The following is a 10,270-nucleotide window of genomic DNA, read 5'->3' as shown; positions in this document are numbered from 1 at the left end:
TGTGTCTTGCAATGTAAACACTATGTTCATATGTTCATATATGTTCACATGTCGGCCATATGTTCATGTGAACAGCATCCGTGTCTTACAATGTAAACACTATGTTCATATGGTGTGATGTTTTTCAATGTCATACCGTATGACATCGTCATGGGTTCGTGTGGACAACGATTGTGTCTTTCAATGAAAACAAGTTGTTCATATGGTGAACATATATGAACATAGACTGCAAGAGATGCACATATATGAACATTTTCAAAATCAAGGATCGTTGTGCATGTGTGTAGATATGAACATAGACTGCAAGAGATGCACATATATGAACATTTTCAAAATCAAGGATCGTTATGCATGTGTGCAGATATGAACATAGACTGCAAACATTTATCGTTTTCATTATTCTGATATTTTTTTACAATAGGATTCTCCATGTATCTTGGACGAAACRAAAATCTTGTACACTTAGACAACCAATTTCAATATATGTAGAACATAACTTGAAAAGAAGAACATGAACATGAAATAATAAAGAAATCAGAAAAATCTCATGATCAATTAGAGGTATCTTTTAAGATTTGTAACTCCCAATTAATTATTAGGGGGTTACAAAAAGGTTAAATTACAAAATTACCCTTATCATTAATTTATAATTTAAATTTGAACCTAAAGTGAAGAAAGAATGTGATTGGTTAAGGTTGGTTAGCTTAGTTTGCATCATATGGTTGGTTTCTATTTGAACCAACCTCTATATATATATATATATATATATATATATATATATATATATATATATATATATAAGTTGGTTCAAATACTAACCCATTTTTTTGTGTTAACTATGCTAATCAACATCAACCAATCATGTTCCATCTTTTAATTAGGTTCAAATGTAACTCACATATTAAGTGTAACGGTATTTAGGTAATTTGTCATTTTTATGTAATTCCCCAATATTTTAATTGGGAGTTACAAATCTTAAAATATCACTAATTGATCTTCATGTAATAATGACATGAAGTTTCACATTTGTTCATCTTACTGATTTTTATATTTCATTCTTCCTACAATTGTTTTGATATTGTAAATTTCAAAAAAATCCCTTTTGTAAAGATTTCGTTATAATCCGAGTAATATGGATAATCATAGAGTAAAACAGATCGATGACAATGAGAATGAAAAAACTAAAAGCGTCTACGAATACATTCGGAATTCGAATTCCAAAAGTGAAGAAAATGATCAAACCGTTCACGCACATGTTCACTCAAACGTCGACATATGTGTTCACTCGTGCACATACGTGTTCAATCGATTCACACAATATGTCCATTTGGTTCACACACATGTTTCAATTGTTCATTAGGTTCACACATTGTTTTGATGAAGATTATGAACCTAATTTTTCAATTGTTCATTAGGTTCACATATTGTTCATTAGGTTCACACATTGTTTTGATGAAGATTATGAACCTAATTTTTCAATTGTCCATTAGGTTCACACATTGTTCATTAGGTTCACACACATGTTTCAATCTTATTTGGATGCCGTCGTCTGGTAATCCTTCCAAATCCTCCATTGTTTTGATGAAGATTATGAACCTAATTTTTAGCTACTGATTTAAGATATTGATCGATGAGATTGATGGTTTCTTTATTGATTGGAAGTTACAGAATAGGCTGACAAAATAGAATACGTTAAAATCATTTCCTTTTTACAATTCTACCCTCTGAACCATTGTGAACCTAATTTTTTATTAATATGGTAATTAAATAATTAAATTTTTAGTCTCCATAAATGACAACCGTTGGATGTTCAAATCAACGACCAAGATCAGTTAACAAAGTTAACACGATAATCTTGGTTAGTATTTGAACCAGCCCCCTATATATATATAAGAATTAATACCAGGCTCAAGGAAAAGAGATAGCAACCAGTAAACTTGATAAATTACATGGTAGCAGGAGATTTTCGCCAAAAGCGAAGATGGCAGCGGAGGAATCTGATGGCTAGGTGAATGGGAATTAGCCTTGCTAACAAATAAGGCATATGATAGCTCATCCCCGGACTTACAGATGCAAAGCCCCGCACCTCATTAAGATCATATTGGCATACTCTCCCAAAAAAGGCAGTGGGATAGGGAAACTGTGAGGACTGAACTTTCACTTTCTTACTTGAACTCAATACCAAATGGAACCAACTCTTGTCGTTCAATATCTACTTGAACTCGCATATATATATATATATATATATATATATATATATAGGGGAAGAATCGTGTGAGAAGAGAAGCTAAGATGAAAAGGGTAAAAACGGATCTAGACCCTTGATCACCTTTAATCTTGAAACTCACTCATGAATCATACTTAATACGGGAAATAAACTAGTGCATCTCATCCTCATGTGCATTTAATGATGGAGATCTCTTCTTATACTTATCACATTAACTCATCTTCTCATCGGAACTCAACCATATATATATATATATATATATATATATATGAACACATATTATTTGTTATATTTTGCCGATTTTTAATTTAAAAGAATAGGGCTCTCTCTCTCTCTCTCTCTCTCTCTGTATAGGTACTCACAAAGTGAGAGGGGGGGGGGAGATTTTTGGAGACAAACATGAGAAATGGTGAATTGTTTAAATATTATGTTATATTTTGTGAATAACTCCTCTTTATATAATATAAGGATTTCTTCACATGTATTATATAAATATTAATATTATGCAAATGCTACATTTTTCACAAAAGATAACATTTGTCATGGGAATATATATAGAGAGAGGGGGAGGGTATATATAGAAAGAGAGGAGGTATGTTCTTTTGTTAATCAAGAATATGGTGTTCTCTTCTTACACTTCTCACAAACTTTAGTAGCAGTTACTTTAAATGTTTTATTTAATGATGAAGGACAAATAGATAATTTTTTAAGTGTAAGTTACTTTTATGGTATTTAATGAAATGTTACAATTTTTTTATATGTAAGTTACTTTTATGGTATTTAATGGAACACTACAAATTATTACTTGCATGTTTTTAGGGATCATAATCATATCATCATATTTTAAGATTCTAAAAAAATTTATGTTAATTTTCACGAGAATAATGGTTAATCAAAGTGATGTGAAATGTTCCCAAAACACACTCAACTTGTTCACCATATTAATTTGGATTGTATTAATAGATGATGTTCATAGAATGTGTTCATAACCATAAGGTCTTCATGTAAATATGTCCATATGTGTTCATAAGGTGTTCAGAAAAAAATATGTTTATTACCATAAGGCGTTCATGACATTGTGTTCATAACCATATGGTGTTCATATGTGTTCAATAAGATTGTTCGTAGGTGTTCATATGCCACTATCTTTTCCATAAATACCTCTATTCAAGAATGTTCAGCAATGTTTATTTATATTCAGGTTTTCATTTATGGTATTTCTACTTCACCAAAAATGAAACCATAACTGCAATTGTCACTGTAATTGTCACTACCACTTACAATGTAACTATCAGTACGGATTTGATACTGAAGATAACTGTCAGTGGAACTATTAATGTGATTATTCCAAGTATATTGAGTATCCATGTCCTGATCGTGGTGGGGATTCTAACTCTTAGATCCATTATTCAGATAACTAGAATCCCGATCAAAAGAACTTTCTAGTTCACTACCAAAATGATGATCATTGTCAATCTCAAAATTTTGATTTTCAATATAAAATTATATAGAATAATTGTCCCCATTACTATCTTTAACTAAAATGGTATCATCATAGATGAAATTTCAAATGTCCTTGATTAATTTAATCCATAGATTTCAAGGATTAAAGGCTAAGATCGATTCATATAGATAACACCAATTACTAACAAAAAAAATGCCCCTATATATAGGTAAGATCTTTTGTTAACCAAGAATATAGTGCTAACTTTGTGAACTTATTGGACCAATAAGATTCATTCTTTAGTAGAGGTTGTTTCAAATGTTTGATATAATGATGAATGGTAAATAGGTAATTTTATGTGTAAGTTATTTATATTGTATTTAATGAGATATTACAATTTTTTATGTGTACGTTACTTTTATGGTATTTAATGATGTTCATAGGTGTTCATAAGAATGTGCTCATAACCATAAGGTGTTCATAAGATTGTGTTTATAACCATATGTCGTTCATAGGCGTTCATAAGATTGTCTTCATAAACATATGGCGTTCAATAAGATTGTTCATAGGTGTTCATATGTCATGATCTTTTCCACAAATACCATTATTCAAGAATGTTCACCAAGGTTTAATTTTGTTCAGTTTTTCATTTATTACAAATATGTCATATGATTAATTTAATGCATAGATTTCAAAGCTTAAAGGCTAAGATTGGTTCACATGGCTAACACCATTATTATGTTAACAAAAGAAACCCCCCCCCCCCACACACACACACACACACATATAGGGTATATTTCAAATGCAACCATATCCATTTGTACAACAAATGTAACTCAATCAATTGATATATTTATGGAAATAATGATAGTTCATTTATTATGATTTGAATACTTATGAAAGATGATAGAGTTTATTAATTATGATCAATATTTTATATTAGGAAACAATCAAAACTTTTATGAAATCACATATTCATCAAATTAAATGGACGGTTAAGATTGAATTGTATTGGTTGTACAAATGTAAAGAGTTGCATAATAATTCACCTATATATATATATATATATATAGAGAGAGAGAGAGAGAGAGAGAGAAAGAGAGAGGAGCGATCAAATGCAAATCACCCAATTTGTACAGACCGTGCAAATCACCCTCATCCGTCGATTTCATTGTTTAATCTTATGAAAAATTTTCATGAAATTGTTTCATATAACAGTTAATGAAATTTTAATTAAATGTTTCATGTATTTCTTCTAAAATTAAAATAATGAAGATGATAATATTCATGATTAACATCCTATACAATAAAAATGATTAATTAACCTCACATAATTACAAAAAAAAAATGAACAAAATAAAAAATTATTATTGATTGAATGAGGTTTGTACGGTTTGTACAAATAATGTGGTTTGCAAAGTAAACCTCCTCTATAATTTTATAGAATACATGAAACAGTTTCATTAAAATTTCATTAAGTATTATATGAAACAATTTCATAACAATATATGAAACAACTTCACCAAAAAAAGTAGTATATGAAACAATTTCACAAGATTAACAATTTCATGAAAAAAATTCATAAGATTAAACAATGAAATCGACGGATGAGGATGGTTTGCACGGTTTGTACATATTGGGTGGTTTGCATTTGTTCGCTCATATATATATATATATATATATATATATGGGTTCACGTGAGACCAGCCTGTTTTCGTGAGACCACATTTTTACACATAAATTTCACAGCAAAAACACTGTGAAGGTTTTAAAAAGTTACCTTCACAGCATTTTGCTGTGAAGTTTCAAGTGTAAAATGCTGGTCTCACGGGTCTCACGAAAACAGGCTGGTCTCACATGATCCCAAGTCTATATATATATATAAACATGGGATCATGTGAGACCAATAGTTTTTCGTGAGACCTGTAAGACCAATTTTCAACCCTTGGATTAGATCTACAATCTGAACATTCATAATCACAAAATTGCCACGAGACTTCTCAATAATCACAAAATTGCCACCGTGCAACTTTAGACCATTAGCTTATAAAATTGATCACTGAACATAAATTGGTCTTACGGGTCTCATGAAGAACCCTTGGTCTCACGTGAACCCAACCCTATATATGGTTGGGTTCACGTGAGACCAGCCTGTTTTGGCAAGACCCATGAGACCATTTTTTTACACTTGAAACTTCACAGCAAAACGTTATGAAGGTAAAAAAAGTCAAACTTTCAAAGCAAAAACATTGTGAAGTTTCAAGTGTAAAAAGGTGGTTTCACAGGTCTCACGTGATCCCAAGTCTATATGTGTGTGTGTATAGGCGAAGAATCGTGTGAGGAAAATAGTTAAAGTGAGAAGCGTAAGAAGAGATCTGGACCCTTGATTACTTTTAATCTCTTGCCCACCCATGAATTGGGCTTCTCACAGGAATTAATCTGGTGCATCTCGGTACATCTCGTCTTAATGTGCATCAAATGATGGAGATCCTTTTTTACGCTTTTCACATTAACTCTTCTTCTAACAGAAATCCAACCATATATATATAGCCAAAGTTATTTTGAGAAGTTGTAAAAATTTTAAAAGTAAGTAAATGATCGTAAACCTTCATACGGTCAAAATCGAATTTGACTGGTCAATAATTATGGCTTTGACTGGCCAAGAATTGTGTCTATGCAAAAAATAGAAAAGGTATTTTTGTTACTTTTACAAATAGGCGGCAAACGAGTTTATATATGAACTCATGTGAACTTGTGTAATTCACATATGAACTCATGTGATTCACATATGAACTAGTTAATCGATTCATATATGAAACCCGTATGATTCACATATGAACTAATTAACTGATTTATATATGAACATATGGGTTCATATATGTATCAGTTAAATAGTTTACATGTGAACTAATTAATGGGTTCACATATAAAAATACAGTTCATATGCGTATCACATGGTTCACATGTGAAATTGTTTGCCGCCTATTTGTAAAAGTTACGAAACTACCCATTTATCTTCTGCATATCCATACAAGGAATTATCTAGTTCTTTACGATCAAAACTCGCAAATGTTGACCAGATAAAGGGCTAGAATCACTTCCTTACTTCGCAAATATTTACCACTTCTCAAATGAACTATACGGTCAAGATCGGATTTAACTAGTCAATAATCGCAATTTTGACTGGTCAATAGTTGCGGCTATGACTGATCAAAAACTGTGCCTATACGAAAAACAGAGGCAATAGCTTCGTAACTCTTAAACTACGATTTCTTTTAAGAACCCGTGAATATTAATGGACTAAAACTGAACATTTTAAGAATGCAACACATGATATTGCTCATTGTATTAAAATGGATCAAGCCTAGATAACCAGTTATATAAATTCATATCAGTTGCATATTTTAAGCTGTTGACCAGTAATGATGTCATGTTTGCCTTAAAAATTCAGTTTTTAAATAGAATAATAATATTATAACAAACATCAATAAAGAAATTTGACTTTTTATATGATAATTAGGTGGACATCTTATCTACCAAACGTAACATGATAAACAAGGCTCACATTTTAGCTCCCAATTATGTCTTCATCGAAGCAGGGGACCACCAATCCTCTTGTTTTCTTTAGCTTTCACACTACAAAATGAATAATAAGATTATTGTGGACCAACTCATTAGATCACATACATCATCCCTAAACAAGATACCAATAATTCATTAAAAACATGTCCAATTGTTTTAAGAAAAGGTTCTTGTCAACTACCTTTAGGTTACAAGTCTATTTGGAACCGAGTTGACTCAAACTCGCATCTGAACAGTCCTAGTCAAAACATAAATAAATTCATGTTCATAAGTCAAACCCCTAAAAACTCCATAAGCTAGAGAACAATGTAAAATGACATTATATACATAGGGTTGGGTTCCGGTGAAAAAGGAAGTTATAGTGAGAAGAATAAGAAGGGATCTCCACCATTGGATCGATCCTAATTGAAGATCAACATGAGAATGATAGTTATGGTGAGAAAGGTAAGAAAGGATCTCCACCCTTGAATAAATCATAATTGAAGAATTCCAGTGGATTAACACTAATAAGAAGCACCGAATCAATTTTCTTCTAAAGTGCAGTTCATGGGTTGGTTTGAGATTAAAAGTGTCCAAATCTCTTCTCACTTTTACTCCTATTCTAACACGAACTTCTCTCCCTATATATAGGGGGCAGGGGGGAGATCCCGAAAGAACCTTGAAAACTAGCTTTAAAACGATTAAAAAAAAACATAAGTTTCTATATATGGAACACTTGATACAAAGAGGATCCAACACACTGTACCATTTTGAGCCTCGAATTTTCCCTGCAATACACATACGTTTTAAAACAAACTATACACATACTCCAATTTTCTCATGTATGCATTGGAAAACATCTTTCATGCTTACTTTCACACTTCCCAATCATATTTCATATGTTCATGCATGCACCAAACCAGCAGCCATATATTTATATGGCTTTTTGTAGCCTCTCGCAGATGTCCACATTTCTATTTATATTTGTCTAAATGTCCATTTTAAAAAATAAATAACCAAATTCTCAAGTTTACTTTAAGAGAAAGAAATTAAATAAGGGTAAATATGTCATTCGGTTAACCAAAAAGTGTAATAATTATGCACGTCTAAAACTGTGTGTCATTTCAATTATGGACAATTATTTTGGACAGGAGAGAGTAATAAAGAACTTATTCATAACTCTTGCCCTCGGGAACTATGCTGTTAATTCCGGTGCTATAACGGTTAGCGGTCCTAGGGAAAATAGCAGTTCCGCTAATAGCAACGTTAAGGGTTTAGAGAAGTTGATTAAGAGATTACGAGCTAGGGGGTTGATTTTCATTTGCGATATTAGTGTGTAAACTTGTTATTTCTCTCTCATCTTTTCTATTCTAGTCCATATTTTGCATCTTCTCTTTACAACAACATTGTCTTCCAGCATTGATTGTTCATCTCTTCTATTTACCTGTTCTTATGTTCATCTTCAAATATATATTATGTTATGCATCTATTCATACATTTATATATAACTGTAATAATTACATGAACCGCTATACCACCGCGATAGCCACTATAGTCCAATCAATAATCTTCTTGGGTTCCTTTTCCTTGCGTGACTTTCGTGTAGTCCGGTCAATAATCTTCTCAGGTTCCTTTTTGTAGCCAAGCTTTTTGTTTCTTTTGAAATCTCGAATCCTTCATCAGCTAGACATTTCCTTCAATTTGATACATGGAATACATCATGAATTTTATGTAATTGTGGCGGTACATATAATCAGTAGGCCACGATTCCAACATGTCATATCAGAAAAGACTCATGTGTCGAAGACATAATTTTCCTCGTCTCCCAAACCTTATTAGACCTTTTCATGGAGCAACCTTTAGTAATACCTCGTATCCAACATGAAATTCAAGGTCCTTCATCTTTTGTTTGTGTAGCTCTTCTGACGGTCATAGGGAGTTTTTAGTCTTTCACGTATTTGCTTTATTTTTCTTCTGAGGTCCAATAATTCCATTGATCTCAAAATTAGCCCAACATACCAAAATTCTACACTTTCTACAATACAAGACTTTATATGGTGCAGATATTAAACTGGAGTGTAGATTAATGTTGTACGAAAATTTTATCAAACGTAAGTGATTGTTTCTATTACCACCGAAGTCAATTATGCAAGCTCGTAATATTCTTTGATTTTTATAAATCGTCCCCTCGCTCCGCCCGCTGGTTTGAGTATTGTGATCGATTTCAATTGGGACCCCATTTCCTTTTGAAAGTTCTTTCAGAATCAAGATGTAACTATGTTTTCTTGATTTGACACTATAGACAAGGGTAAATTCATATCGAATTTCACAGTTATAATCCTTAAGCAACTCCATTCACTTTTGTTATCGTAAAATCAAGTCTCTCTGGCTAAATAAGTATTTTAGGTGGCGTTTAGTTCAAAGAAATGAATATGTCAAAAGAATTGCAATCTAATGGAATTGGAATGGAATTTATTCCAGTTTGGCGATGTGTTTGGTTGCAGGAATTTGAATAGAATATGTTAAAAGAATTTCAATATATTTGTTTAGTTCGTTGATATGAGAGTAGTGGTGGTGGGTTGCAAGTAGTAATGATGTCGATGATGGTGGGGGTGCTAGTAGTGGCGATGGTGATACCGGTGGTCGTGACGGCGACGATGGTGGTGGGGGTGAAGGCAACAATGGTAACGTCGGTGGTGGTGGACAGTGCCAACGGTGGTCATGACGGTGGCGACGACGGTGGTCGCAATGGCAAAAGCGACCACTTTTTCTCTATTGTAAACCAAGGACGACTCACGAAAGGGAACAACTCTCAATACAAGAAGGCAAGTATTTATCAAAAAAATGGGACAGTGGTGGTGGCGACGACGGCAGTAGTTGTGGTCAAGGTTTTAAAGAAGGGGAAACGAGCCTCGAGGCATTTTCCTCTTAAGTACGTGAGGCGTAAGCCTCAAAAGTTTAAACAACAAAATTATAATTCTGTAAACCTAACAGAAAAAAAAAAAAAAAAAAAAAAAAAAAAAAAAAAAAAAAAAAAA

At 32.4% G+C, this 10,270-nt stretch overlaps 1 protein-coding gene across 2 annotated transcripts in view; it reads right to left on the bottom strand.

Annotated features, from left to right (window-relative positions):
- Window positions 1–7,174: 7,174 nt before the first annotated feature.
- LOC112501308 overlaps window positions 7,175–10,270 on the bottom strand; it is a 12,168-nt gene continuing 9,072 nt past the window's right edge. Inside the window, exon 8 of one of the 2 annotated variants that reach the window (XR_003067449.1) lies at window positions 7,175–7,307. The gene's annotated coding sequence lies outside the window, so the exon portion shown is untranslated. Of the gene's footprint in view, window positions 7,308–8,788; window positions 8,927–10,270 lie in introns of those variants that run through there. The other variant, XR_003067450.1, reaches the window with a different exon arrangement.

The sequence above is a fragment of the Cynara cardunculus genome, assembly GCF_001531365.2.
Source record: "Cynara cardunculus var. scolymus isolate 2C chromosome LG 17, CcrdV1, whole genome shotgun sequence".
Lineage (NCBI taxonomy): Eukaryota > Viridiplantae > Streptophyta > Magnoliopsida > Asterales > Asteraceae > Cynara > Cynara cardunculus.
The sequence above is the reverse complement of the archived record's forward strand: the minus strand, read 5'-3'. Positions and strand labels throughout refer to the sequence as shown.